The sequence below is a fragment of the Boleophthalmus pectinirostris genome, unplaced genomic scaffold (assembly GCF_026225935.1).
Source record: "Boleophthalmus pectinirostris isolate CB_2022bp ecotype Guang Dong unplaced genomic scaffold, ASM2622593v1 HiC_scaffold_20, whole genome shotgun sequence".
Classification (NCBI taxonomy): Eukaryota; Metazoa; Chordata; class Actinopteri; order Gobiiformes; family Gobiidae; genus Boleophthalmus; species Boleophthalmus pectinirostris.
Window position 1 is genome coordinate 3,199,222 of NW_026571153.1, and position 9,958 is coordinate 3,209,179.

Here is a 9,958-nt window from a genome sequence, read left to right on the forward strand (position 1 = left end):
TTCAGCTTTCTTCAGTTCAGTCAGAACAGTGTATAATAGGCCAACTAAAGCTTTAATCAAACATTATTTTTAGAATATAGGCTATAGGAATGTCTCACTATCAGCAAAGATAAGCCACTGGTGCTGCCAATTCTACACCTACCAGATTCTTAGTTGGATTTACTACAACAAAAACTCTACTACACTCCTGCCACTGCTGCTAAATGTACTTCATTTTACACTGTGTACTACTACTAATCCAGTACTTGATGGTTAAAAATACTGTTATGCTTGTCTTGGTCATTAAAGGCGCATTGTGTAACTTTTCTTCTTGGAGATGTTATTGCTTTGTCTGTGAGGTTTTACAGTGCAGGTATTGAACCTTTCTATAAAAGTGAAAAAACGCACAGCGCACTCCGATGGCCGATGTCCAAAAGCTTTTCCTAAATTTTTAAAAAACGTTTTGGTTATTTGGTTTGGACCACAATATATTTGTGGTCGAAAACCAAATAAGAAAAATGATCTGATGAAGCCTTTTTTGCCGAAACGTCATTTAAAAATTTTAAAAAAGCTTTTGGACATCGGCCATCTGAGTGTTACAAGAACTTTGGTGTGTGTTTTCCGTTTCATTTGATTAAACCTTTTTTTATCTTCATGGAGACCAAACCAGACCAAGTTACAAGTCAGATCTGTGGAGAGGCGACCCCGCTCACAGTCAGAATACCTGTTTTTCTAGTTTTTTTGAGCAATAAAAACACCTGTAACTGAATAAATGTAAAGTAAATTTAACAAAAAGTTACACAACGCATCTTTAATTATATAGTTGATTCAGAATGTAAATAGTTTTCTTCTTTCAATATTAAAATGAAGAAAGATTGTGACGGAAGGCTGTTATGATCATATGATTTTATGTTATGATTTTTTTATCATTTTAGTCATTTTGAAGGAATGAATACACAGCGCATTAATAACAAAATAAACATAAGACATAACAAAACATAAGACCAACACACATACAAAAAACAACAACAAAGTAAAAATATGTAATATAATATAATATAATTATAATAATATAATTTGCATTTAAATACTTTCTCTTCTGTTGTATCTTTTGTTTTCGGTTTATTCATCTTTTTTTTTTTTTCCAGATTTTCTGTATTTGTGATAGTAAAAGTTTTAGATGTACGGGTGAAATACGTACATCACTGTGGTCAGAAAAGGCTGTACTATAGGCTCAGGCAATGGTCACCTAGTCTGATTCATCAGCCGGTTTCACTTTGTGGAAAACGTGTGACCTCGCAGCATTAGGATTCATTCACTCGACGGTAGGTGGATACTTTTTTTTTTAACCAATCGCTGCTGTTTGGTCGTGACGTATGTAATGCGGCAAATCCTGTAGGAAGAAGAACAATAACGTCTTTCCCCTTGATAAAATTGACCAAACATTCTTTTTGTTCTGGCTTTAAATCCTTGATCTCTGGAATCGTTGACAACACAGAATGTACGGCTCGTTGCTGATTGCCTGGTGCCCGAACTCACACTTCCGGGGTTTTTGCAAACCATCTAGCCCAGGAGTGTCAAACTCATTTTGTTCCGGGGGTCGTATCCAACCGACTTTGATCCCAAAGGTTCCGGATCAGAAAACTCATGTCATATAAACCCCAAAAATAACAATAAGTTCAAATATTTGTGCAGAGAAACACAAATCTATTACAGAAATCTTTTTTTAATTGATGAACTCTTTCTTTTACAAAATATTATAATATTATGAACAACCTGAAACTTTAAGAAAAATGCAATTTCAACACAAAGTTTTAACATGAACTTGTCTGTAAATAGGAATAAGTCCAATTTTTCTTTTCTCACTGTTGGACATTTTTCTGATGAGGGTGTCACGGTCAACAGTCAAAACGATCGTCCTTTAAGAGCGTTTGGAAAGAGACAAGTCTTCATTTGTGCTGCTCTGGTGGGAGGGGCCACGTACAGAGACGCTGGAGACGCTGCTGTGATAAACACCACAGAAAATTAACAAGATTTTAATAGAAAATATCAATTAAAATATTTTAGTAGGAAATGAGCCGAGGGCCAGATTAAAGGTCTTGGAGGGCCGGATCCAGCCCCTGGGCCGTATGTTTGACACCCAAGGTCTAGTGTATTCTGATTCTTGACCTAATCTCTGGAGAGAAATGAAATTGAGCGAAGGCACTGGGTGACGCCAACCTTTTTCAGCCAAAGATCTACACGCTTGGTCCGAGAAAAGAGCAAAACCTACCACCACGAACGTAAATAACAAGACAGAGATTCCATCACTTTCAGTTCATTTAAAACTAATCTGAAACGACGGCTTAAGAGAAACCAGATCTGTAACCACTAATGTTCTGCTCCTCTGTAAATGTCAGTGTCATGCTTGTGTGTTTGTCTATTGTGACGCGTTTTATGTTCTTTTGTTTTATGTTCTTATATTTTATGTTTTATGTCTCTGTCTCTCTGACCTGCCAGGGACGACAGATGAAAAGTAACTTCGGGCTAATTCTGGCGTATTTACAAGTATATGTTCATGAATATGCATTGTCCCTTTTAAATAAATAAAACTAAAACTAAAACAACAAAGGTGATCATGTTTTTTTGTTGTTGTTTTTTTTAAATAATTTATCAAGTTTGAGGGATTGGATACCCAGCACATCCACAACAAGACAGACATAACAAAATATAAAACTAACACGCTTACAAAAAATACATAAATAATAATAATAAAATTAAAAAAAAGGGGAGGGTGTGTGTAGTACAGAGTTTCTCAACGCAGTGTTTGCATGTTTGTATTTACATTTTTAAGACTATTAAATCAAATTTACATTTACATATTTTCTGTTCCCTTCTCATATCTTTCGTTCATTTGTTTTTGGCAACCCCGAAGTGCGTTAAAAGCGATCATGTTTATAGCTCCGGACCGCTTTATTTTTGCAATCTCGTAATATTTAACGTGAAAAGAGGATGACAGTTTTGGTAATTTGTTTAAACCGTTTAAACTCACTGCAAGAAAAAAAAAAGTGCAACTGGAATACAAACAAAAATGCAAACCAAATGCAATGGAAACAAGCAAAATAGTGTAAATTTGAGCACTAAAGAGCATCAACAGTGTATGAAAAGGGTTAATAAGAGAAGTTCTGTTATGATCAGACTCAGTGTAGCGTCTGAGACTGAATTTCCTCAGATAATGCGTTGAAAATTGGTTTATAGTTGCAGACAGTTAATCTGAGACAATCTGTGAGGTGTCTGTCACTCTGACTGTTTCTGTGTTCGGATTTTTATGATTTTCGTTTGTGAAAAGGCCAACGCACACAGATAAGTTCAACCAAAGTAAGTTCTCAGTTTCAATGCATATTTAGGAAGAAGAGGAAATGCCACACACACAAATTCGTCACTTTGCAGTCATAAATTGTTGAATTGAGCTGGAGATCGGCCAGTGTCGGGGAGTAACAGATTACATGTACTGGAGTTATGTAATCAGAGTACAAATGATGAGTAACTGTATTCAGTTACAGTTACAGTTTCAGTGAGTGGTAATTGGATTACAGTTACGTTGTTGAAATAAATGGATTAAACAGAGGGATTTTACTGTTTTCACATTTTGGCGATATCCCTTTTTTTTCTGTAGTTCCACTCATTGCCGGACACTAAACCAGGTCTAAACCCAGGTCCAAACCAGGACTAAACCAGGAAAACTAAACCAGGTCTAAACCCAGGACTAAACCAGGTCTAAACCAGGTCTAAAACCAGGAACTAAACCAGGTCTAAACCAGGTCTAAACTAAACCAGGTCTACTAAACCAGGTAAACCAGGTCTAAACCAGGACTAAACCAGGTAAACTAAACCAGGTAAACCAACCCAGGTCCAGGACTAAACCAGGACTAAACCAGGTAAACCAGGTCTAAACCACTAAACAGGACTAAACCAGGACTAAACCAGGTCTAAACCAGGACTAAACAGGACTAAAACCAGGTCTAAACCAGGACTAAACCATAAAACCAGGAAACCAGGTGGAAACTAAACCAGGTGGTCTAAACTCTAAACCAGGTAAACCAGGTAAACCCAGGTCTAAACCAGGACTAAACTCTAAACACCAGGTCCAAAACCATAAACCAGGACTAAACCAGGTCTAAACCCAGGTATTAAAACCAGTTAAACCAGGATGGTCTAAACAGGTAAAGTCTGGGGTCTAAATAAAACCAGGACTTTAAACCAGGTTTAAACTCTTTATCAGGACAAAACAAACATCTTATGTGAAGATTCCCTCGTCTTTGCTTCTCTACAGCAAATCAAGTAATCCAAAGTATTCAGATTACATTACTCACTTTAAGTCATTTAATGGATTCCGTTACAAACTACATTTTGGGGGTGTGTAATCTGTAATCTGTAGGGGATTACATTTTAAAAGTCACCTTCCCAACACTGGACACAGCAACGATAGAACTGACAATCGCAGGTTGGTGACGACTCGACTCGGGGAAACCCACGTGAGTATTTCTGCTGCACGTCAGCCCCTCGTCTCACCTCTGACCTCACATGTGTTCTTCCTCTTCTTCTTTCTTCTTCTTCCTCTCAGCTGTTTGAAAAACCGGAGCCGCCGACCGTTTCTGGACCACAGACCCTCGTTCACCCCGAAAGACGTAAGAAGAACTGGACTGGCAGTGTTGGGAAGGTGACTTTTAAAATGTAATCCCCTACAGATTACAGATTACATACACCAAAATGTAGTTTGTAACATAATCCATTAAATTACTTAAAGTGAGTAATGTAATCTGAATACTTTGGATTACTTGATTTGCTGTAGAGAAGCAAAGACGAGGAAATCTTCACATAAGAAGTTTTATCTGATAAAAAAAAATTAAAAGCCCAGACTTTACTGAACCAAATTAAAAATATTATTGATAGAAGACGAGGAAACACGTCCACACAGCAGGATTTAGTCCTGTTAAATCTTGCTTTAGACCTGGTTTAGACCTGGTTTAGACCTGGATTTAGTCCTGGTTTTAGTCTTGGTTTTAGTCCTGGTTTAGACCTGGTTTTAGTCCTGGTTTAGTCCTGGTTTAGACCTGGTTTTAGTCCTGGTTTAGACCTGGTTTAGTACTGGTTTATTCTTGGTTTAGACCTAGTTTAGACCTGGTTTTAGTCCTAGTTTAGTCCTGGTTTAGTCTTAGTTTAGACCTGGTTTAGTGCCCGGCAATGAGTGAAATTACCGGAAAAAAAATAAATAAAAAAGGGATATAGCCCGAAATGTGAAAACAGGAAAATCCCGCCGTGTAATCCATTTATTTCAACAAAGTAACTGTAATCCAATTACCACTCACTGAAACAGTAACTGTAACTGAATACAGTTACTCATGATTTGTACTCTGATTACTCCGGTACATGTAACCTGTTACTCCCCAACACTGTGGACAGGTGACGTGTGCCCGGTTTATTTTAATGTGTATGGAACTGAAAACGGCCATAGTGAAAATGTGCACTGACAAAATGGTGGGACAGAGGTTCTCAAACTGCAAACACAAATTTGACAACAATAAGTCTGACGGTCTGAACAGAAGACGCAAAAAGTGGAGTCGCGTCTTCACTTTTTATTCCGCGTTTAGACGAGCGTTTTCAGGCGGAAATCTGCGTGCATACGGTGACGCAAAAGTGTGTGGAATTCGATTGGGCTGGGATTCTGTGTACTGCATGTTTGTGACGTAAACACGTACGTGACCTGGGCAGATCTGACCAGAGTTTTGCGTCTTGGGCAGCGTAGACGGAAACACTACGGCGGAGCGTTTTCAACTTTTCCACTCTGGAGGGTGGTTTCAGATTTTTGCTTTTTCAAGCCCCAAAAACGCCGTCACCGTTTAAACGAAAGGCACTTCCCATAAAATATTCTGTCGTTTTTACCCGCAAGCGTTCTCATGTAAACAGGCTCTAACATGTCTTTTTTATGAGTCTCTGAACAAAGTAAGGAAACCAACTAAAATGATTTTAACAGGATTATATTTTTTCAACTTATACTTCCTTGTGAAACAGTGTGCAAAAACATCAAAATATCGATATATCGTATCGTTTAATGTCATGATACAGTATCGATATCGTGGGCTGCTGCATCAAGGACATTGGACACACATTGAACCAGCCCATGTGTCATTTGTTCATTTGTTTTTCAAAATAAAACCCAAAATAAGAAAACGAAAAAACAACTATTTACATCATTATTTTTCTCCGAAACTGAAATGAAAAAACAGATAAAGATTCGTTTATTCAGTTTTCGATTTTGTGTTTTAAAGAATAATGGAAAAAACAGATAACGGACTGAACCAGGACTAAACCAGGATTAAACCAGGACTAAACTAGGACAAAACCCAGAACTAAACCAGAACTAAACCAGGACTAAACCAGGACTAAACCAGGACTAAACTAGGACAAAACCCAGAACTAAACCAGAACTAAAACTAGGACTAAACCAGGACTAAACTAGGACAAAACCCAGAACTAAACCAGAACTAAACCAGGACTAAACCAGGACTAAACCAGGACTGAACCAGGTCTAAACCAGGACTAAACTGAGGACTAAACCAGGACTAAACCCAGAACTAAACCAGGACTAAACCAGGACTAAACCAGGACTAAACCAGGACTGAACCAGGTCTAAACCAGGACTAAACTGAGGACTAAACCGGACTAAACAGAAACCAGGTCTAAACCAGGACTAAACCAGGACTAAACCAGGACTAAACCAGGACTAAACTGAGGACTAAACCAGGACTAAACTGAGGACTAAAACAGAACTAAACCAGGACTAAACCAGGACTGAACCAGGTCTAAACCAGGACTAAACTGAGGACTAAAACAGAACTAAACCAGGACTAAACCAGGACTAAACCAAGAACTAAACCAGGACTAAACTAGGACTAAACCAGGTCTAAACCAGGACTAAACCAGACTAAACCAGGATAAACCAGGACTAAACCAAGAAACTAAACCAGGACTAAACTAGGACTAAACCAGGAAACCAGGACTTAAACCAGGACTAAACTAGCACTAAACCAGGACTAAACCAGGACTAAACCAAGAACTAAACCAGGACTAAACTAGGACTAAACCAGGTCTAAACCAGGACTAAACCAAGAACTAAACCAGAACTAAACTAGGACTAAACCAGTTCTAAACCAGGACTAAACTAGGACTAAACCAGAGCTGAACCAGGATTAAACCAGGACTAAACCAAGAACTAAACCAGGACTAAACTAGGACTAAACCAGGTCTAAACCAGGACTAAACTAGGACTAAACCAGGTCTAAACCAGTTCTAAACCAGGATTAAACCAGGACTACTACTAAACCAGGTAAACCAGGACTAAACTAGGACTAAACCAGAGCTGAACCAGGATTAAACCAGGACTAAACCAAGAACTAAACCAGGACTAAACTAGGACTAAACCAGGTCTAAACCAGGATTAAACCAGGACTAAACTAGGACTAAACCAAGAACTAAACCAGGACTAAACTAGGACTAAACCAGGTCTAAACCAGGACTAAACCAAGAACTAACCAGAACTAAACTAGGACTAAACCAGTTTAAACCAGGACTAAAACTAGGACTAAACCAGGTCTAAACCAGGACTAAACCAAGAACTAAACCAGAACTAAACTAGGACTAAACCAGTTCTAAACCAGGACTAAACTAGGACTAAACCAGAGCTGAACCAGGATTAAACCAGGACTAAACCAAGAACTAAACCAGGACTAAACTAGGACTAAACCAAGAACTAAACCAGGACTAAACTAGGACTAAACCAGGTCTAAACCAGTTCTAAACCAGGATTAAACCAGGACTAAACTAGGACTAAACCAGTTCTAAACCAGGACTAAACTAGGACTAAACCAGAGCTGAACCAGGACTGAACCAGGTCTAAACCAGGACCAAACCAGCACCAATCTTGGACAAATTGCACAAACTCACTCGTGCACAACCCAACGTCTCGTACCAAAACGATTTGGCACGAACACATGAACCATTACACCGCACTAATATTTATATTTTTTGGTGTGAGCAACTGTGTCTAAATAATTTCGCGTGTGGATCAATGAAGTTTGTCTAAGTCTAAATTTAAGAGGACTTTGAACCAGATGCCCTTCCTGTTACTGCGTTTTTGAGGAAGAAAAGAAAAGCGGCACATGGAGAGTGTTGTTTCTGCATGTACAGTTCTGATGTTCACTGTGATTCTGTTCTGCTCCGTTATTGTATTAGAGATGAATAAGAGCTTTAAGTCTATTTACACACGTCCGACACAGAGTCGATGATCATAATGTAAACAAGTGTTACTCCTGTGTCCACGGAGACCAGAGCGTCTTCACTGACCAGCCCCAAACTGTCTCTGTGTGACAGATAATACTCCCTACAACTGTACAGCAACTCACACTTATGTAACAGATAATACTCCCTACAACTGTACAGCAACTCACCTTTATGTGACAGATAATACTCCCTACAACTGTACAGCAACTCACCCTTATGTAACAGATAATACTCCTACAACTGTACACCAAGAGATAATACTCCCTACAACTGTAACAACTCACCTTTATGTGACAGATAATACTCCCTACAACTGTGCAAACAACTCACCCTTATGTAACAGATAATACTCCTACAACTGTAAACAACTTACCTTTATGTGACAAATAATACTCCCTACAACTGTACACAACTCACCTTTATGTGACAGATAATACTCCCTACAACTGTGCAACAACTCACCTTTATGTGACAGATAATACTCCCTACAACTGTTAAACAACTTACCTTTATGTGACAAATAATACTCCCTACAACTGTACATCAACTCACCTTTATGTGACAGATAATACTCCCTACAACTGTACAACAACTCACCTTTATGTGACAGATAATACTCCCTACAACTGTGCAACAACTCACCTTTATGTGACAGATAATACTCCCTACAACTGTGCAACAACTCACCTTTATGTGACAGATAATACTCCCTACAACTGTGCAACAACTCACCTTTATGTGACAGATAATACTCCCTACAACTGTGCAACAACTCACCTTTATGTGACAGATAATACTCCCTACAACTGTGCAACAACTCACCTTTATGTGACAGATAATACTCCCTACAACTGTACAATCAACTCACTCTTATGTAACAGATAATACTCCCTACAACTGTACACCAACAGATAATACTCCCTACAACTGTACAGCAACTCACCTTTATGTAACAGATAATACTCCCTACAACTGTGCAACAACTCACCTTTATGTGACAGATAATACTCCCTACAACTGTTAAACAACTTACCTTTATGTGACAAATAATACTCCCTACAACTGTACAGCAACTCACCTTTATGTGACAGATAATACTCCCTACAACTGTGCAACAAACTCACCTTTATGTGACAGATAATACTCCCTACAACTGTGCAACAACTCACCTTTATGTGACAGATAATACTCCCTACAACTGTGCAACAACTCACCTTTATGTGACAGATAATACTCCTAAACTGTACAACAACTCACTTTATGTACAGATAATACTCCCTACAACTGTACAACTCACATGTGACAGATAATACTCCCTACAACTGTACAGCAACTCACCTTTATGTGACAGATAATACTCCCTACAACTGTGCAACAACTCACCTTTATGTGACAGATAATACTCCCTACAACTGTACAGCAACTCACCTTTATGTAACAGATAATACTCCCTACAACTGTGCAACAACTCACCTTTATGTGACAGATAATACTCCCTACAACTGTGCAACAACTCACCTTTATGTGACAGATAATACTCCCTACAACTGTGCAACAACTCACCTTTATGTGACAGATAATACTCCCTACAACTGTGCAACAACTCACCTTTATGTGACAGATAATACTCCCTACAACTGTACATCAACTCACTCTTATG